The sequence below is a fragment of the Palaemon carinicauda genome, chromosome 43, assembly GCF_036898095.1.
Source record: "Palaemon carinicauda isolate YSFRI2023 chromosome 43, ASM3689809v2, whole genome shotgun sequence".
Lineage (NCBI taxonomy): Eukaryota > Metazoa > Arthropoda > Malacostraca > Decapoda > Palaemonidae > Palaemon > Palaemon carinicauda.
Window position 1 is genome coordinate 20,165,273 of NC_090767.1, and position 22,397 is coordinate 20,187,669.

At 44.3% G+C, this 22,397-nt stretch overlaps 1 protein-coding gene and 1 long non-coding RNA gene across 22 annotated transcripts in view; both read right to left on the reverse strand.

Annotated features, from left to right (window-relative positions):
• Positions 1-22,397, reverse strand: part of LOC137633427 (uncharacterized) — a 257,530-nt gene that overhangs the window by 30,198 nt on the left and 204,935 nt on the right. The window lies entirely within an intron of this gene.
• LOC137633438 (uncharacterized) lies at positions 852-20,669 on the reverse strand. The gene is made up of 5 exons (XR_011042214.1): positions 20,522-20,669; positions 18,616-18,786; positions 11,260-11,533; positions 3,142-3,314; positions 852-1,410 (listed from the first exon to the last, which is right to left on the reverse strand). It is a non-coding gene; the product is annotated as an uncharacterized lncRNA (long non-coding RNA).

The window sequence follows — 22,397 nt, forward strand, 5'->3', positions numbered from 1 at the left end:
AAATGGCATGCGATTCAAAGGCGAGGGTAACGAAACGTCTTTAGATTAGGCTAGGCTAATTAAACCTTTCAAGGTTTAAGCTAGACTACACTTATAGGCTGAAGTACCTGTTTCTTTGCAGATCCAATTTGTTACAAATAATCATATCAGATACACTGACAAGATGAGAACTTCAGAAATGTTGTGGTATTTGGAAGGAGAGTAAAATTAACCTGAAAACATTGTGGTTTATATTACCTGACTTGTCAGGCTAATTCCAAACTCTTTAACCTCCCCATTTTTCGTTCCTCAAATAGAAAGAATTAGAAGACATTTTATTGTCTATTTGTTCCCTAAATGTTTCTTTACATTTGATTCTTGACGCCCAATGAATCCAAGGCTTGCTTGCTCCTTAAAATTCATACACTGCCAAGCATAGCACAACTTTATTACTGTGACCTTACTAAAATACAGAGAGAGAGAGAGAGAGAGAGAGAGAGAGAGAGAGAGAGAGAGAGAGAGAGAGAGAGAGAGAGAGAGAGAGAGAGAGAGATAGAGAGAGAGAGAGAGAGAGAGAGAGAGAGAGAGAAATACCAATACTTTGAGTAGAGAAAATAACAAACACATTAATACCCAAAGATACAAAATTGATTCTTTTTGGAGTGGATTTCGTAACATGATTTTTTTCACAGATTGAATCTTGTTTTACAAGTAACATGATCTTAAAATTTACAACAAATTTCATTTAGTATCCTGAGTATTTTTTCGTAATACTAGGCGAAAAAATCTTCGAATGTCGTTTCGTAAAATGAGCTTTTCGTATAAAAAAACATTCGTATCTCGAGGTTTCACTATATCATTATGTCTATTCTACACTTAGGTCACTCGGACATCCCATACTTTGTGCTATAAATTAGATGTTCCTTGAGGAAATAGTGAAAAGCAAAGACATCAAGTAAGATCAGTAGCTAGAGAACTGCATTAGCTATGCAATATTAAAACAGATAGTCAAAAGGCAAGACAATGGATCCCTCATGGTGGCAAAGAGAACTCACCTTGGAAACTAGCTCTGATATCATTCTGCATCAATACATAAACACTCAGTAGTCTGCTAATTTCAGTCTTATGATGTCGAGAAATTGTAAAATAGTACGTATTTTGCATAAACACATAGAGAGAGAGAGAGAGAGAGAGAGAGAGAGAGAGAGAGAGAGAGAGAGAGAGAGAGAGAGAGAGAGACTTACCGTGATCTAAATCGTGATCTTTCATCCTTGGAGGAGTCCAAGAAAGATATGACGGGGGTCAATGGCCGATGCAATAAAGTTCTGGGCCTCTTTGACTCTCCTCATGGCTTCCTCAATTTCTCACTGCGCTGCCTCGTTGCTCTTGGTTTAGGGCTTGATAATTGCAGTGGTAGAACGGTTGTTCACTCTGGAAAGAGAAACAATGTCAATTCAACTATTAAACACTATAGTAACGTATAATAATGTTAAGATGAAAGAAAAAATCCTATAAAGACTTATAGAATGTAGTCTAAATAGTTTTGATAAAATTTGTCAAAATATTTTATATGACTTTTCTGCTACAGACACAAGAAAAGACAAATTTGAAGATAATTTGTATTTTTCCCGTAATACAAACCTGGAGGTTTTTATTTGGATTATCTTCCAGCTTCGCCAAAAGATAATCCAAATAAAAAAGTGAACAATTGAAAATTGTTTCTCCATTATGAAAATCATATTAATTCTACCCATTTTACTTTAGAATCACCCAAGCATCTCTCTCTCCCTTCCATTGATGTTGATAAGGACTTCAAAATGGGAGATAGGTCAAACTACTATTGTATCAGGCTAGCGTGGGACACAAAGGGTCGCACTGGGTAAGGAGAGCGCGGCGAGATGTTATCACGACGCGACCAGAAAACTTACTGGAGGTCGAGACCTGAGCGAGCACGCTCTCCGACCCCGGGTCTCCTCATGGCGCGTATCACTCCGCCAGAGGTTCCCCCGCATAGAAAACGGAGATAGGGTAAACTACACAAAATTTTGGTCGGTTGGGAGGAGATCCCAGATACTCCTAAGACAGTAGTTCGAGGTAAGTACTCCGTGTTGGAACAAACTACTATTGTATCAGGCCATTACCTTAAAAATCACGCATTCCCACACAAATCAACTCTCATCAATTGCAAATATAACTAACACCTTCAAGTTCATGCAGAGTTAAGCTTAATTCTTTTAGCTTATATATATATATGTTGCAAGGTTCTATTTTCTAAGGTGGCCTTTTCTAGTTCTTAGATCTTCAGCACCCCCTGCAGTAGGATGTAACTGCCTACCCCCCTAGGGCAATTGTTCCACTGCCATTGTGGACTGGGGTTCTTTTATTCATATCTGGGGTGCGGCCAGTTTCCATGCATTGTCTGTCTGTGATAATAGTTGATTCAACACTGTACAATATTGCACAAAATTTCCAACAAGAGGAAAATAGCTAGAGTATAGTCTAATTCACTATGGAGGAAAACAACCAGAATAAACTTAAACATAGAGTAGTAGGCTTAACAGAAAAAATGACACACGGCTAACATAATAAAAGCTACAGTTAACAATAATAAAATAAAACATTTTAAAAGTAATTTGTATTTTTCTTAGCCATACAACTACATCTTCTCCATCACTTACAGCAAAAGAGAAAGAAAATTACAAATTTTTGTCAGGAGCTGTCTGTACATGCGTACAGTACTGGAAAGTGGCCAAAACAAAAGTGAGTAGTCTACAATAGGAGCCCCTTTCCAATCGGTGGTAGGATAGCTGCTCATCATCCAACTTTAATATCTAAATAAAGAACGAGGGTTTGTAGGATGCGTAGGAACCTGCCAGATGTGTGGTAGAATCTGTGGTTCTAGGATTGGTCTGCACAGTCACGCACAATGGCATCAGCGACAACAACATTAATTTAATCCTCATCACCAGTTATCATTTAAGGAAGCAGTATTCGTCATCGATTCAATGGACAACCATAAACTAGGAAGGAACAAATATACCTTGCAGTAAACGTACCTGTCCCTGATTGCAAACAAAATCCCTCTCTCAACCATTATAAACCTATTTGCATAAGAACAACTAGAAGTTCTACATACTTTACATCACACATTAAAATACTTACTTGATGGGCTGTCCCATGAATTCCTGATGATGCATTTTCAGCGCTGATGTTACGAAAGGTTGCTCAGAAGACTCCACTAATGCATTCTTAGTTCCATTACACTCCAATCCAAGACGCAGATAACGAACTTCTCCAGCTTTAGCTGCTGGCTCCGTCAATTCCTCAGCAGTTACCTATGAGCAAAAAGTCCCAAGACTGTACTCTCAAACATAAATACATCATGAAACTTATGCAAATATGACAAATTCATAGATAATTTGTATTTTTCCTAACTATACAAACCTTAGCTATTTAATAGGGGTATTACGTTTGGCGTAGCTGAAATGACGAGCCATTAATTTTTAACGAGGGTTTACTACCCACACCGCTAGTTAGAGGGGGTAGGGGAGGGTAGTTTGCTACCCCACCCCTCTCACACACACCTGTGCTTGAGCTCACTTTGCTTGGAGGTAGGACTTCAAGGGGGATAGGGCTGGCAGGCAAGTTTGGTTAAATAGCTGTTTGTATACAGTAGTTAGGAAAAATACAAATTATCTACGAATTTTTCATTTGTTCCATAACTGGAATACAAACCACACCATTTAATAGGGGTGACTCACCCACTAGGAAGGGTGGACGTCCCAGCCCGTCTGGCTTTTGGCTTTGACCGGGGACTCCTTATTTGAGTGTGTAGCACTTAAGAAATAAGGAGTCCCTGCACCTCGCTAAAACCTTGCTACGCAAGGTCTGCGGCCTACGCAAGCTGTGTGTGAAGGTAAGAAGAAGTGTGACTCGTCCTAGAATGTTGTTCTGAAGTTCTTTAGATGGAAACTTATAGACTAGGACTTTCCCAATACCACCTCGTCAGGGTATGGGGACGTAATAGTATTAATCTTAATACTAGGAACACAAGGAAGCATGGTTTACCTGCAGTGGTTTGAGGTTAGCTATGCAAAGAACCCAGGATGCTGCTTTCCCCAAGAGAGGGGAGGATGAAAAAAAGAATAAGGGCCAGTCAAACCTCTTCATTCATGCAGACTAAAACCGGGTAACAATGCCCTCGACCTTCTGCTACTTGTCCAATAAGAAGCTTGAGGTTTTAAACCAGCTGTTGTGCAACCACCACAGGACCGATAGAGAACGTATCAAGTCTTCTGAGGGTCACGTCTTGCAGGTAGTGGGATGTGAACGTTGTTTGACGTTTCCACACCCCAGCTTGAAGAACCTGCGTCACTGAAAAATTTCTTTTGAAGGCCAGGGATATAGCTATGCCCCTGACATCATGTGCTCTGGGGCGACGTGACGGAGGAGGGTCTGGATTCAGTGCCAGGTCAACAACCCTGCAAATCCATGCTGAGATGGTGTTCTTGGTGACCCTCCTCTTGGTCCTTCCTGTGCTGACGAATAGTGCAGGCACACGAGGACGGGCTGCGGCTGTTCTCTTGAGGTACAGCCTCAAGCTCCTCACTGGACATAGTAAGAGATGGTCTGGGTCATCTGTTATAGTACGGAGACTAGAAATCCGGAAGGAGTCGAATCGAGGATCCGCTACTCTTGGATTCTGAGTCTTAGCAATAAACTCAGGGACGAAGCTGAACGTTACCTCCCCCCATCCCCTTAAATGAGCAATGTCATACGAGAGACCATGAAGTTCGCTGACTCGCTTGGCCGAGGCCAAAGCTAGCAGGAATACCGTCTTTCAGGTTAGGTGGCGATCTGATGCCTGGTTCATACGGAGGTCTCTTAAGAGACCTGAGAACTCGAACCACGTTCCATGGGGGAGGTTTCACTTCCGACTGAGGGCAGGTAAGTTCATAACTACGTACGAGTAGAGAAAGTTCTAGCGATGAGGAAATGTCCATTCCTTTGAGCCTGAAGGCCAGACTTAAGGCTGAGCGATAGCCTTTCACTGCCGAGACTGAAAGGCGCATTTCTTCACGCAAATACACGAGGAACTCCGCTATTGCTGGAATAGTGGCATCTGGGTGAGAGATACCCCTTCCACGACACCAACCCCAGAAGACTCGCCACTTCGCCTGGTAGACCCCTGCGGATGACCTGCGCAGGTGTCCAGACATCCTAATCGCAACTTGTTGCGAAAATCCTCTCTCAGAGAGGAGATGCTGGATAGTCTCCAGGCGTGAAGCCGCAGTGAACCTACGGATTTGTGGAAGATGTTGGCATGTGGTTGTTTGAGAAGATTGTGTCGTGGAGGGAGTTCTCTTGGTGGCTCCGTTAGGAGTTGCAGAAGGTCCAGGAACCATTCTGCATGATGCCATAGCGGAGCTATGAGGGTCATTGAAAGATTGACCGATGTTCTGGTCTTGTTGAGTACCCTCCTCATCAGACAGAACGGGGGAAAGGCGTAAACGTCGATGTTGTCCACCGTTGTTGGAAAGCATCTTGCCAGAGAGTCTTGGGGTCTGGGATTGGGGAACAGTACAGCGGGAGCCTGAAGTTCAGGGCCGTTGCGAAGAGGTCCACAGTCGGAGAACCCCACAAAGTCAGGACTTTGTTGGCTACTAGATGATCCAAAGACTACTCGGTACTCACTGAGATACTCTGCTCAGGTTGTCGGCGAGCACATTCCTTTTGCCCGGAATGTTTGCCCGGAATGAAGCGTGCCGATAGTGGTATCGAGCGGATTTCGGACCATCTCAGTATTTCTACTGCTAGATGGGATAGTTGCTGCGAAAAAATACCTCGTTGTTTGTTGATGTAGGCAACTACTGTGGTGTTGTCGCTCATCATCACCACAGAGTGACTTGCCAGGTACTGATGGAACTGTTGAAGGGCCAGAAAGATGGCCTTCATCTCTAGGAGATTTATGTGGAGGTACTTTTCTGACTCTGACCAGAGGCCTGAGGTCGTGTGGTGCAGAACGTGGGCCCCCAACCCTTTTTTTTTGAAGCGTTCAAAAACACTGTCAAATCCGGGGGGAGGACAAGAAGATCCACTCCCTTTTGTAGGTTCTTGTCTGCCACCCACCACTGGAGATCCGTCAGTTCCGCAGGTCCCATGGGGATCTGGATGTCCGGGGAGTTGTCCGCTTGATTCCACCGGGACTTGAGTCGCCACTAGAGGGATCTCATCCTGAGGCGACCATTGGGAACGAGACGGGCCAGCGATGAAAGGTGACCGAGGAGATGTAACCACTATTGGGCTGGAAGTTCTTCTCGTATGAGAAAAGGTCTTGCGACCTTCCTCAGCCTTGCTATCCTGTCATCTGATGGGAAGGCTTTGTGGAGATTGGTGTCTATGATCATGCCTAAGTATACCAGTTTTTGAGTGGGAAGCAGTGAGGACTTTTCGAGATTTACCATGATCCCCAGATCTTGGCAAAGTCTTAGAAGTTTGTCTCGGTGTTGAAGAAGGGTTGACACCGAGTCTGCTAGGATTAACCAGTTGTCCAGAGAACGAAGGAGACGGAAGCCAATCCTGTGTGCCCAAGATGATACGAGGGTGAACACTCTGGTGAAGACTTGTGGTGCTGTGGAGAGACCGAAGCATAGCACCTTGAACTGGTACATTCTGTTGTCTTGGCTGAATCTTAAGTACTTCCTTGAAGACGGATGGACTGGGATCTGGAAGTACGAGTCCTTTAGGTCCAGTGTGCACATGAAGTCTTGCGGTCTTACTGCTAGTCTGACTGTGTCCACCGTATCCATGCTCAACGGAGTTTGTTTGACAAATTTGTTCAGATCTGAGAGGTCGATGACTGGTCTCCAGCCTCCAGATGCCTTCTTTTCAAGAAAGAGTCGACTGAAGAGGACTGGGGATCCGTCGAGGACCTCTTGGAGAGCGCCCTTCTTCAACAGGGTCTGGACTTCTGCCCGAAGGGCTTGCCCCCTTGCCGATTCCATGGCAAGGGAGTTCAATAACACTGGATTCGTCGTCAGGGGAGGTAGAGAGTTATGAACGGGACGCGATAGCCTAGACTGATCATGGAGATTTTCCAGGAATCGGCCCCGAGTTGCTTCCACCTGTTTGAGCAACTTTGTAGGCATACCCCCACTGGTGGAAATGCAGGGGGACTGCCTATCCTAGCGTTCGCGGCCTCGGCTGCTCCCTCTAGGATTTTTGCTTCCCCTGGAAGACTTTTTGCCTTTCCTTTCTTTGACAGGAAAGATCTTAGACACCATAGTCTTTGCTGCTGTTGTCTTCGTAGTGGTCTTGACTGGACAGGACTTCTGTGGTGCTGGAGGCTTATAGGGCTTGGATGTTAAAGCCCTATGAAGGAGGGAGTCCTGATGAGAATTCCTCCACCTCTCAGCAGCATGTTCCACATTTTTAGGCTCGAAAAGAACAGACCCCTCTATGGAGGAATGTCTGAGCCTATTGATCTCGGCGCTAGGGACCTTCCGATGGAATCTCTCAGCTACTGCATCCCGACGTTTCAGGATGGTATTCGCCCACAGGTTCGAGACTTTGTGGGCCAGATACTCGATCGTGCGAGTACCTGAGAGAAGGAAGGTTTCCATAGCTTTCCTGGTACGTTCCTTGGAGAAATCCTCAGAACGTATCAGGATACCTAAGGTCCCCAACCAGATATCGTGGCTTGCATAGTACAGTTCACGACTTTCTCCTGATTGAGGATCTCGGCTGCCGAAAATGAGACCCGACGGTTGGAGTCTCTCTCAAGAAGGACTCCCCTGGTTAGCTCTTCCAGCGCGTGGTGAAGTGGAAGAGCTAGACAAGGAGGTGGGAAGAGCTTCTTGGTACTGGAACGGTTGGAGGAGGACATCTCGGAGAGCTGTTGTGAGATCTTGTCCCTGGTACTCTTTACACCTTGAGACCAGGGCAGGGCTGCACCGGTCTTAGAGGGCTTTTGAGTAGCAAAGACGCGGTCTAAGACCGTGTCTTTGCCCTCTCGAGGAGGGATCTCTGGGTCGGAAAACCCTTTGAGAGCCCTCATTAGAGTCAGAACTTGCCAAAACGCATATCCTGACTCTTGCTGGTCTCTTCCTGATGTAGGATTTGCAGCGAAGTCTCCTTCTGTCCCCAAAGGCTCTTCTTGGGGAGAGTCGCAGACGTTCCTTGAGTGGCTCGCTGGCTCCATCCTATTCTTAGTAGAGGACTTCGGCAATGTTTTGGAGTCCTTGGATTCCTTCCTTGGAAGGATGTAGGACTCCAACATTGACGAGGGTGGCATGTTCCTTTCAATCCCCGACTGAGTAGACACCTCGGCGCGAGGAGAGGTTTCCCCCGTTGGTGCGATGGGGGAAAGTCCCTCTTCGCGTGATTCCCCTGGGGACGGGAAATCTTCGTCCGAAAGGGAAGTAGAGGCAGTCTGGGGAAAAGAAGGAACCTGCCTCAAAGGTCTGCGTGGAGTCAGTTTCGCCCTTGGGGAAGTTACCGCGTCTGGAACTCCTCTTTTTCTCTTCAAAAGGGTAGAAGCAGCCATGGATCTGTGCCCTAATTAAGAGAGGACAAGCTTGAAAGCCTGCGTTATGGCTCTGATCAGTGCACTGAACCAGGGCTATTGGCTGACAGATGCGCTGTCAGATATACCCTTTGAAGGGACAGGAATTGAAGGATCCCTGGGAGGAGTCCTCATCATTGGTGGGTTCACCTGTGATGGCTTTGGAATCCTGGACCCTTCTAGATGCTTCCCTTCTCCCACACTGGGCGGTGGTATGCGCTTGCGGGGAGGGGAATGAGGCGATGGCGACTTTGTCGTGTGTAGTTCAGCAGTCTCGCGCGCGGGAGACTGCTTGGGCGCGCGGGAGACTGTGGGCGCGCGGGAGACTGTGGGCGCGCGGGAGACTGTGGGCGCGCGGGAGAGTGTGACTGTGGGCGCGCGGGAGACTGTGACTGTGGGCGCGCGGGAGACTGTGACTGTGGGCGCGCGGGAGACTGTGACTGTGGGCGCGCGGGAGACTGTGGGCGCGCGGGAGACTGTGGGCGCGCGGGAGACTGTGGGCGCGCGGGAGACTGTGGGCGCGCGGGAGACTGTGGGCGCGCGGGAGGGAGACCGTTGGTGCGAGAGCGAGCGCGCGGGAGAGTATTAGCGCACGGACGCATAGGATCAATACGTTGAGTGCGCGGGCACGCGGGTGAGAGTTCATGCGTGCCTGTACCGTCGTAGGGCGCGCACGCAGGAGAAAGATCCCTAGCACGCGGCCGCGCAGTTGAAACATGTGAGGCGCGTGGGCGCGCGATAGAACGTTGGCGCGAATCCGTTGGAGAGGATAGGCGAGAACGTGCGGGGCGCGCGCGCGTATCCTCGCAGATGTATGCAGGAGAAGGCTGGCACGATGGTACTAGTTGGCGTGTGGGAGAAGCCAGCTTTGTTGACTTTCCAGCAGCGCCCAGATCAGTAGATCGTTGGTGCGCAGGAGAGTTAGCTGTTGGGCGCGTTCGAGCGTGGGCAGGAGACTGATGGCGCGCGGAATAGCGCTGGCGTGTAGGAGAGCGCTGGCGCGTAAGACGTTGACCGCACGCAGGTGAGAATTGGCGCGCAGCTGGGCCCGAGCGTGTAGGGGAATGTTTGCGATTAGGCTCAAGCAAGATCTGGCGCGCAGAAGAACATGGGCGCGTATGTGCTTGAGGGCCCGCGTAGCGCGTGATGGAGCTATGCTCCTGTTGGGACGTGTGCGCGTGTTGGCGCATACGCCCTTGATGCCCTGTGTTAGGGTTTAGAGATGGGGCCTGACGAGTTACTAAAGAGCGCTCGTCAGGTTTCGTTGGCGCATAGCGCGTATCTGATTGGCGCACCTTAGCGCGCTCCGGTGAAGCCTTGTTAGACCTATGTAAAAAAAGGTGACGGCAGGTGGGCAGGTCTATCAGGTGGAAGGTCGACGTGTCCTTTAAAAGGACGACCTTCCACTGAAGGAGTTTGCGAACGATCTGCAGAAAGGTCCAGGACCAGTGCAGGAACAGTGATAGGTGATCAGTCTCGAGGCTCCTCTGCGGTAGACTGCAACGAAGGTGATGAACCAAAGAGGCGCCTCCTCACCGCAGTTAAAGGAAGGCCTTTTTGGCGAAGATGCCTTCAGACGATTGCGTCCTCTGGGGGCCGTTGGATCAGCAAGCTGACCTTCTGCAGTCCTCCGAAGAGGAGTCTCTGTAAGTGAACTCCCCCGAGGGGAAGAAACACCAGCAGGAGAGACTGGCGATGGACTTAGTTTCTCCCTCGTAGGTTGAACAGAGACGGGAGAAACTAAGCCGTCAGCAACCGTAGGGTTTGAAGAGGTAGAGGTGATGGGTGATACCGCATTGGATACCTCTGACACTACAACGTCGACAAGAGACAGAGGATCAACCTCTGCCGGTGATGGCGGCGATTGCTCGACGGCGGCACCCAATCGGATGTAGTTAAGCAAAACCTCCTTGGAGGGCGAACCTGTAAGCCCCAAGGAGGACCAAAGCTGAAAAAGGGGGGTTAGTGACATATCCTCCCCCGGGGGGATAGGTGGAGCTGCTTCGCTAGGGGAAGCAACGTCATCTCTCGAGCCCCGAGATTGGTAAACAGTGCTTCGGTCTATGCTACCACTCGACGGTCTCTCGAAAGAGACCGACCGAGTGGGAGCTTCCGAGGAGGTTTGGGCACCGGAAGAAGAGTCCTTGGGTTTTTCTCCTTTCAAAGAAACCTTCGAAGGAGAAATATCCCGTTTGGACTTCTTCCATCGTCGCGAAAACCTCTCCCACTGAGAGGTAGACCACTCCCTGCACTCACTACACCTGTTGTTGCTATCACACCGTTGGACCCTACAAGAAGGGCAAAGGGCGTGAGGATCAGTCTCGACCGCCGACATGAATGTTCCACAGGGGCGGTCGGGAAACACAGGGCAGGTGCACATAATCACAGGCCAACTTCACAAACAGAACTAGAAAAAGAAAAAGACAAAAAAATTAAATGGCAGCCAAATGACGGCGAGGATGAGAGCGGACACGTCCGACTACCATCCGAGCCGAGAGCAAAGTGAGCTCAAGCACAGGTGTGAGAGGGGGGGGGTAGCAAGATACCCTACCCTACCCCCACTAACTGGAGGTGTGGGTAGTAAACCCTCGTTAAAAATCAGTGGCTCGTCATTTCAGCAACGCCGAAAGTAATAACCCATATTAAATAGCTAAGGTTTGTATTCCAGTTACGGAACAAATTAGAAGCGCAGGAGAATCCGAGGAGACACGACTCACCTTAGAGACCATATAGATGACAAGGGAGTAAACCCCATCACTGACATCTCTTGGAACAACAGTCCTCTCTCTACAGACTTCTTCTAAGATGGCCCAGAGGAAGAGGAATGGCCAGAGACATTAGCCAGCTGATCTTGACTGACGCAAACCAGACCTGTCATCGACGCCTTCTGGGACGCCACCCGTTCTTGCATAGGCAGCAGCAGCCATCCATGACGGACGTGACAACGACCAATGTACCATCTTGTACGGGAACAGGTAAAGCCAGGACGGGCTGGAAGAAAATGAGTCTGAATAATACGTAGTTTCTATCAGAGATCAATAATCATTGCAGATGAAAACATAATCTTTTGCTCAATTGTCAATCAATCTCAAACAATGCTCACTGAAACCAAAATTGAAAATAATTCCAAAAACAGAACACAGATGATAATGGGGACATTTTTTCCAGCAATCAAAAGGTAGTCTCAAAAATACATAAAAACGAAATTCATAATCGACCAATGATAAAATATAACAAATCTTAAAAGTAATTTGTATTTTTCCTATTCATAAAAACCTGAGTCCAATTTGGGAGATCACTTTGGTGCGAGCTGGAATCGGTTGTTGAAGTGGATAATGAGCATCGCAAAGCCCCTCCCCCACCACAGTCGCTTCTCTATTCAATCTTGCTGCTTCAACCCAGGACTCAGAGGGACGGTTTGTTCCCCCGTGACATACAAACCCTCGTCCTTTGCTTATGGAGACTCACTGCCTGCTTGGATGGTCAGATGGCCCCTCAGAACCCCCTGGAGGATTCTGTATCTTCCCTGAATGTCTTCAAGGCTTGTTCTGTGGAGAAGCAAAGCAGAGACACTATGGCCTATCTGTTTATCGTAGGTATGACAAACTGATAGGTCCCAGGACGTACCTATTTCTGTTTTGTACCAAATCAAAGAGACACTTCCCCAAAATGACATATCAGCCAGAGTCCAACACCAGGAAAATGAGTAATGGGTTGGTATTAGATTCGCCATCTCAAAACTCACATGAAGAATGGGGAGATTTACCTCTTTGGTTACACAGAAGTTTGAAGTGCAACTCACCAGCATCTTGTCTGACCAGCTAGCAACACTTCAATCGCTGACCCCACAAGAGAGGCAGAAGAAAAAAGGAGAAGAGACAGTTATACTACATTCACTTCCAACCTCTGTTAAAATGATACCATAGATGAGATGCAATCTGTCCTCATAAGGGAGCTGGGCTTGCTATACAACGGTTTGAAGAGCCACCGCAGATCCAAGTATGAAGAACTCAATAGACTTGTGGATACATTCTCTAAGGTAGAAGGATGTGAAGGTGGTCTGCCTTCCCTGACACCTGCCTTCCTCACCTGACCCACTGACTGGTTTCTTTTGAAAGTAGGGAGAGTTGGGGCAATACCCCTGACTTCATCAGCCAGAGAGTAAGCTCTCTGTTGAGGCTCATGAAGCCAGAAAGACACCGTGTTCCCTGACAGCTCTTTCTTAGATCTGGCAAACCCATCGAAGAGATTCCTACACTCCGGCCTGAGATGTGGGGTTCTCTTCATACGACACCCAAGAGACCTTACGGAATACGAGATCCTCTCGTCTTCATCACCACCTGACATCTCTTGGGGGGAGGGGATGGAGGATTCACACCTGGGGTCCTATGCCGCCAGATTCTTTATCTTTGCCACAAAGTTAGGCACAAAACTAAAGGAGACCTCCTTGGCTACGTAAGAAATACCACGCAACTCGCTCATTCCCTTAGTCGACAGTAAGGATGGTAGGAAGAATGTCTTGAGATCCGATCCCTTTCTGATTCAGTCCTCTTCAAGGGCTCGAATGGGGTACGCGTAAGAAACCTGATTACTAGGGTCGCATCCCACTACAGGGGCCTAAGATCGCAGGGTGGGCAAGATTGTTTGAAGCTCCTCACGAGCATTGACAGCTCCTGAAAAGCCAAGAGGAATATATCTTCCAGTGGATACACCACACTCTAGGCCTAGAGGTAACCTTTGATGGATGCAACTGAGAGACGTTTTTCTCGATGAAGGAAGACAAAGAAATCCTCTTCTACGACACCAATCACAGGAGATGGCCCCCTTAGCCTGGTAGACTGATGCAGTGGACCTCTGGAGATAACTAGACATCTCATGTGTAATGCCTTGTGAAAAGCCTTTCGCTCAAAGGAGATGCTCCACAGTGAAGAGATAAGGACTCCAAGGGCGAGTGGTAACTGCGCAGGTGCGGCTGACAAAGAAGAGGTGGCCATAAGGGTAGTTCTCTTGGGACCTCAACCAGAAGAGCTAGCAGATCAGGATACAACTTGGACTGTGGCCATCTTGGAGCCACCAAGGTCATTCCAATTCCTGTCATAATCAACACCCTATTGATTACTGGCCCAATCAGGGTGAATGGGGGAAAGGTGTAAATGTCCACGTGATCCCAGAGGTGTTGCCAGGCTTCTTCAAACACTGCCCAAGGATCGCAAACAGGTTGATCCCCAGTGAACCCCACAGGGCAAGAAGCCTTTCCTTCACGAAAGGCTGTAGACACCACTCTGCTCCTGCAGCCTGGCCCTGATGGCTGAATGTGTGGACTAGGTCATTCATCTTGCCCAGAATGCACCTTGCTGACAATGCTACAGGGTGAAACCCTGCCCAAATAAGCATCTGCTTCACAAACTTGCCGAGGGGAGCGCTAGAACATGCCTTCTTACTCGCTGATGTAGGCCATTACAGCTGAGCTGTCGCTCAAACTTTCTTGGAACGCTTGCAGAGGGAGGAGCTCACATCTCGAGGATGTTGATGTGCAGATGCCTGTATTCCTTGGACCCCACTCCTGATACAAAGACAGATGAAGGTTTGGACTTAAGAAGTAGAGTGGTACTTCCTCAGGAGTAGTGTTCTTGTCGAGCCACCAGGCAAGATCGTTTCGGACCTCCTGTGATACCGGCACAAGATGTAACGGAAAATGATCCTGCTTGCTACCCAGTGATCATTCAGGCACCCGTGAAGGGATCTCTGGTGGAGAAACCCTAGAAGAATAAGCTACTCTTGTACAGACTGATGTCTGAGATGATGTTGCCACTGTTAAACTGGAGCAGCTGTCTTTGACGGGAACAGTCGTGCAACCTCCCCAAGCTTGCCTGTGCCATCGTCTACAAGAAAAAGTCTCGCTGCTGCCGAGTCTATCGGCATGCCCAGGTACTTCACACCCTCTGCTTGGGTATGACATTTTAACTTTTCCCAGTTTACCGCAATCCCCAGATCGTGGCAAAGTGCAAAAAGTCGACCTCGATTCTGAAGCAACTGTCTCTTTGAAGAGGCCAGGATCAACCAGTCGTTGAGATACACCAGCAGTCTCATCCTTCACGAGTGGGTCTAAGCGGCTACCACAATGTACACCTGAGTGAACACCTGAGGAGCCACACATAGTCTGGTACACCATACCGTTGAGAGACAAGTTGAAGTACTTTCAAGAAGTCTGATGAACAGGCAGTTGAAAGTATGCATCTTTCAGATCTATGGAAAGCCTGAAGTCTTCCTCTCTGATGGAAGACAGCACAGACCTTACTTTTTCCATCCTGAACTCAAGTGACCGTCAACACAGCACTCAATGAGGAGGTAACTTCAGCCTTGAGTCTCTATAAAGGTAGGGCCCCCTTCAGAGTGGAAACTCCGGCTAAGACGTGGCATTCTTTGACATAAAAAAAACTTCCGTAGCCTAGAGAGCAAGATCCTGTTACCTTGTTGGACCTGCTTGAACCAAACAAATTTCCAGATCCACAGATCTGACTATCCACTTGGTCCAACGCAAGGTCAACCAGGGCTTCGATTCAAGAGGGCCACAGAAATGCCGATATACAACCGATGTCCTCCCCGCTGGTGGAACCACCATAGCCTCCCCCAAAGTGTTACATTCACAATGAGTGCCATGACCTCCAGAAAAGAACTCTCCAACTCAGGGTAGGCAGCCTCCGTGGGCATCAAACCGCAGGCCAACATCCCCACGACCTCCTGCCCTGGAGTACTGTCGTCCACTGCAGCGAATGAAGGTGATGCCACATGCTACGGACTCTGCTTCTACTCGTGATTACATCTATTCCATCCCAAGGACAGAACCAGGCGCATAATTTGGAGAAGACAAAGGCCCGGCAAGCCCGGGGCCATGGAAGGAGAACTCCAGCACAAGACAGCTTGGCGCTAGACTCAGCACACAGTAAACCCAGCACCACAGGTCAGGGTTGAGGGACAAGAATGGTATCGTGTTCATGGGCACAATACAAAGAGCCCTTCGACCCACATTCTCCACCTACTACAAGCCCTCTATCATGGCATCAAATGGTGCCACCTTCTCTTCCCAAAGTAAGTCCATGCATAAGAAGGAAGCCGCAACAACTTTCTCATCATGCCTGAAACAGACCAAGAGACAAGCTCCCATCCGTCCCGGCCGACTACCGGAGTAGACGGATCAGCAAAGGCTACCCGGCCCTCTAGCCTCGCTACTGGGATTGCTGGAGTGACAGGGGTTGACAGCATAACCCACCAGGGCACAGCTACTGGGCTACCAGAATGGCCAGTACCAGAACGTAAGCAAGACTCTGGTCCATGGCCCTGCGGGAACCACACGGGTACCATCCACCTATCCCAAGAGAGAGGTCGTGTCCTCGGGGACCAAGTCCCCACGACTACAGCTGGCTTTCCTGGACTTTTGTTACCCCTTCCATAGCAAAGTGGAACAGTCAGGAAGTGAATTATCCAAAGGAATAAATGAAAAAGATAGAGTCAACAGCAGGAGAGAGGTAAGAGCAGCAGCATCTACATCAACCCTTGATGTGGCCAAAGCCAAATTGACCTTGACAGTCAGACGAGCGAGCGAGTGAGTTCCCTTACCAGTCTGTTATTACCAAACTGAGTTGTTAATGATCCAATAGAGATCTCACCTTTGGCAGAGACAATACTTTTGATGAAAAAGATGAAAGGTTTGTATAACCTCAAGAACAATATGCCTCATGTAATATACCACAAAATGACCAGATGTTCTCACGAAACAAACTCCTTAACTTACAGAGACATTTAGCACATGAGTGTAGGCTGTAAGGTAGGTAGGTATTGTAAAGGACAAATTTGGAAATAATTTCTATTTATTATTATTATTATTATTATTATTATCTAAGGTACAACCCTAGTTGGAAAAGCAAGATACTAAAAGCCCAAGGGCTCCAACAGGGAAAAATAGCCCCGTGAGGAAAGGAAATAAGGAAATAAATAAATGATGAGAATAAATTAACAATATATCATTCTAAAAACAGTAACAGCGTCAAAACAGATATGTCATATATAAACTATTAACAACGTCAAAACAGATATGTCATATATAAACTATAAAAAGACTATACAAACACTGAGCTCTTTACAGTGGATACTAGTTCAGCGAATGCTGAAAACTAGCCAAAAAACTTTTTAGACAGGTACAGTACAGTAAAACTACCCACCACTAGTTAGTGGGGGGGGGGGTGGTAGCAGGGGGGGATTAGTCGCCCTGCTCACACACTCACTAGTTAAGTAACGTCACTTTTTAATTGCAGGCAGGACTTTCCGGATGTGTGAACAGGTGAGGGGATACTCTAAGAATGTCCTCTTGGAGAACTTCCATTCTTCCACTTATAAAAGCTCGCACATGCACAGGAGAGAGTGAGAGCAGAAAAGGGAGCGTGCAAGGAGTAAACACACATAGTTGAGGGCAAGCTCCTGTAGGAGTGCAAGTGTGCACAGTAGCTTGTAGTGGGCGCGAATCCCAGCCTCGGGTGAATGGACGAGGGTGCGCTCATGTTCATTGTCTTCTCTCTGTCTTTGGTGAAGGAAAAAGAAAAAGTAAGCATTATGTAAGTAACTCCAATCGATCGGTCTACTTGAACTTCCTAGTTCATAGATGGAAAATGAAGGTTGGGGACCCTTCATCCCGACCTACAGAGAGAAGAGACGAAGGAGAGAGATTGAGGCAAAAGAGGAGGAGAAACTTGCAGCTCTCCTTGAAGGGTCGTTCAGGCTGACGACGATGCTCCAGCTGGGGAGGAAAAAAAAAAAACCACAACAACAACAACAACAGCAACAACGGCACAATCAGGTAAACGTTCAGGAATGGGAAGACAGAAAAGGAAAGAAGTCGGCGGCAAAAACTTTTTCCTTTAACGGATCACATCGATACTAATGACTTCCAATATTCTTAGGATTACGTTGTCAAAGAAAAGAAAAACTGTCTAGAGGGAACAACAAAGTAGAATCGGCCAAATAAACCGACAAGTATTACAGTTACAGTTATCAAGAAACTACTAAACCTTTCTTCTTCCAGAAAACCCTCGCAGAATGTGATCGTCCAACCAATTATCTAGAGGATTAAAACAGCCAGTAGAGAGCCCCAGAACCAATTATCATTATTATTACTAGCTAAGCTTTAACCCTAGTTGGAAAAACATGATGCTATAAGCCCAAGGCCTTCAACGAGGAAAAGTAACCCAGTGAGAAAAGGAAATAGAGATAAACTACAAGAGAAGTAATAAACAATCAAAATAAAATACTTTAAGAACAGTAACAACATTAAATTAGATCTCTCATGAATAACCTATGAAAACTTCAAAACAACAAAAGGAAGAGAAATAAGATAGAATAGTATGCCCGAGTGTACCCTCAAGCAAGAGAACTCTAACTCAAAATAGTGGAAGACCATGGTAAGGAGACTTTAGCACTACCCGTGACTAGAGAACAATGGTTTGATTCTGGAGTATCCTTCACCCTAGAAGAGCTGCTTACCATGAGTAATATCTCTTCTAACTTTACAGAGTGGAAAGTATCCCTTGAGTAACTAAAGCTATTGAAAACAAAGTGAGAGCCCCAAGTGGTGTATGTCAGGTTGGTAGGGTCTCCTTGCCAATAGGCAGTAACTAGCGCCACCTAGGTATAGTTCTAAAAGTTCTGAAAGCATACTCCTATCAACGTCTGTTTTGACGTTGTTACTTATTTTAGAATGATTTATTGTTAATTTGTTCTCTTCATTTATCTATTTCCTTATTTCCTTTCCTCACTGGGCTATTTTTCCCTGTTGGAGCCCCTGGGCTTATAGCATCTTGCTTTTCCAACTAGGGTTGTAGCTTGGATAGTAATAATAATAATAATAATAACAGGGTTTGCATTTGCGTAGGAACAAATACTCGGTCAATTCGCATTTCATTTTGCACTTATTTAAATCACTTCTCATTTCTTACTTTTGAAAGTTCTCCGGTCTTAAGTTATAAGTAGGCTAAACATCTGTGACCAAATAGACTTAAACACTTCTAAACATCGGTACTTACTTTTCCTGCTCCTCGTAGTATTCCCGTCTGTCTGCCCCGCTCGTTGCGGCCATGGCTAAAGTCTCCGCTTTTGACGGCGCAAGAACTTCCCCTCGGGTAAAGAATGATCTTTCCGAGACGTGAATTTAAGAGTACGGATAACGGAATCACTCTGGCTTAATTCTCCCTTATCTGGAAAGACACAATAATGAACAATAGGAATATTATCTTCGGTTATTATTTTCATAATGTTTTTGTAACATTAACATGCGATGAAAAGTGCCATTTACCCTAATCTTTACTGTCATATAAGCAACACTATACTGTATTTTCCTACCTGTAATACAATTTAGAATTACTGTATAAATACATTACAGAAATGGATAAATGTGTACTGTAGTACAATATTCCTAATGATTCTAATTAAGGGTTCCTTGTTTATTTAATGGAACTTTGAACGATTTTAACGGAAATACTTGGAAACCCATATTTTTCAAATTATAGAAATTTTAAAACTAGGAACCTATGTAGTTGGTTAGAACGGACTCTGTGTAAAATTGTTAAAATTATAGATACAGTCAGAAAATTATTTTATTTCATTCTTTACTGTCCTGATCTCAGCGACGAGAGAAGGAAAATAATAGAACTACAGAAGAGGAAAAGGAAAAGAGGGGGAAAAGAAGAAGATATTAGGAAACGTTCTGTTCAAGCTAGAAGGAATAAAGGAAGGAAAAGAATATATATACCAGATGTGGAAAAAAAACAGAGAACATAAAAGAACTAGAATAGAGAAGACAAGTAAGGAGGTGCCGATGGAAAGGCAACTCCCTCCGTCCAGCAAAGAACGGAATGGATAGAAAATACTACAGGTTTTCCAGTAGTAAATAATGTGCTCCGTCTGACATTGACGTTCATCGTTAAATTGCATTAGTAATAACTAAAAAAACCTTATTTAAAAAGGGAAACAGGTCCACATATAAAGAGGGAAACAGGAGCCTTTGTATATCAGCAGTCAGTTCCTCCTACGTGCATAGAAAATGGGAATTTTCTTCCCCTTTTCTAGTCGTTCGTAAGATGTGGACGTTGTACAATATAAACTGTGGCCATTTTTCTGCAGAACATCTACACGAGAACACCACATAACCTAACCTAATAGCTATGTCCTTACCTACTTAAGGGAGGGTTAAACGCTACCTGCGAACCCCCTTAAACTACCGTCATTATACATACACCCAGGGAAACAAACAGAAGAACACCACATAACCCGAGGTTCCGCAACCTAACCTAACCTAGGAGCCATATGTTTACCTACTTACCTATGGGGGAGGTTGTGACCCCCTTAGGACTCTAGTATCCTCAGTTTATAATAATACCGAGGCATCACTACATATCCTATTTCATAAATTGTAAATCTATCTTCATAATGTCATCTTTCAGAGATATAAAATATTTTCCTCATAAATAAAATTGATTCATTATTATTATTACTGGCTAAGCTACAACCCTAAACAACCCTAATTGGAAAATCAGGATGCTATAAGACTCATAAGGATCCCATTAAGGAAAAATAGCCCAGTGAGGAAAGGAAACAAGGAAAATAATAACAGACGTTTAAGAACAATAACAATAATAAAATAATTCTTTCGTATATAAACTATAAAAACTTCAAAATAACGAGAGGAAAAGAAACTAGATAAAATAGTAAAAAAATCGTAAAAAATATGTACAGCTGGCTTCACTAATTCCGGTACACTTCACGACAAGCTCAGGAGACGTCAGTGTGCCGGAATTAGTGAAGGCCAACTGTACATAGCTTAAACTAGCCTTGTTTCGACTAACATCACCAGCTCACATATAGTAGAAGGGTGTGGTCTAAATCACCATCACTTTAGACATAACAATTACATAGAATAACGTTGAAACTGACCTGTACCAGGATGTTACAGCCATGAAATGACGTACAGGAGTCTTCCCGTTACTGTAATGATACAGGAAGTTACAGGAAAGTGACGTCATTCGTTAAAATAGGCTTCGTACCGTTATCGCATTTCGCCGAGTCACTCTGATTACTGTTATTGTTTGTCAGCTGATCGCTGGCGTTCCAGCGAGTGAAACGAGCAGTGTTCTTTTTAACTATTTCTTCTAATTAATATATATTTTGTAATGCTTTTGATAGAATTATATCTTTCAATATATAATAAATATTAATTCTTGTTTTTTATTATTAGTTTCACATATATTATGTTATTTACGCTTATTATTTTAACGAGCTGGAGCTGTTCTTTTTAAATAAATCTTCCAATTATTATATATTTTGTGATTATTTCAATAAATTATATTCATCAACATCTATTTAATATTATTTCTTGATTTTGGCTAATAATTTCACATATATTATGTTTTTTTAGGCTTATTTTTAAGGGTAGACCTGATGTTCAAGGGAGTTAGCGAGCAATAAGTGTTCTTTTAATGATTTCTTCTAGTTAATATATATTTTGTAATGCTTTAGATAAAATATTGTTTAATATATAATTAATATTAATTCTTGTTCTTTTTTATTATCAATTTCACATATATTAGGTTTATGCTTATTGTAAAAGGGTGGTCTTGCTTGCATTCCAGCAAGTTAACGAGCTGGAAGTGTTATTTTGAATTTCTTTCAATAGATATATTCAATTTGTGATTCTCTCAATAAACTTACATCCTATATGATCATATTAATATATATATATTTTTTTATCGTCATATTTATAAAAAATAACTTAATTTGATCATAATACTATATATCCAATATATTATTATTTATGGAGACGTTTGCTGTAGAAGATTTTTAGATAAGATGATTTTAGCGTTTTAAATCTATTTCTTATTTTATAACGAAAATTAGACATTTATTCTTGAATATTATCATATATTTTTTATAGTCCTAGCTTAATATTTTATTACGAAATTGAGTAAAAATTATTGAAACCGTTAATTTTATATATATACAAAATATTGTACATTATTTTAAAATATATGATACAATTTGAATAAAATAGTAATCTATATGATTTTTTATATAATATACATTTATTTTATCGATAGAAATGCAACAAAACTACTTAAAAAATATCTAAATAAGCAGTTTTTATTTTTTATTCATTCCAAAAGGTGCTACCGAGATTCTTTAGTGATTCCCATAGAAAACGGAATATATTTCATCGCAAACTAATATAAATTATTTGTTAACCATTTCCTTTTAGTAAATTATTTGTTAACCATTTCCTTTTAGTAAATTATTGATAATTTCGTACGTTTACCCAGCTGATAAGCTTAGAAACAATATCACAATTAATAAACAATAATAATTTAAAGAGAAATAAAATCACAAATGACAACACAATTAAGAAAAATAGAGAAATTTTGGTTTATTATTATTATTATTATTATTATTATTATTATTATTATTATTATTAGCCAAGCTACATCCATAGTTAGAAAAGCAAGATGCTATAAGCCCAATGCCTCCAACATGAAAAAAATAGCCTAATGAGGAAAGGAAATAAGGAAATAAATAAATGACGAGAATAAATTAACAATATATCATTCTAAAAACAGTAACAGTGTCAAAAACAGATATGTCCTATGTAAACTATCAACGTCAAAAACAGATATGTCAAATATAAACTATAAAAAGACTCATGTCAGCCTGGTCAACATAAAAACATGAAAATGCAATGTACGTTTTTCATTATTCTATAATGAAAATCTTATTAATCTGAAATTCCTTGAAATCTATGCACCTTTATAGATAGCTCATC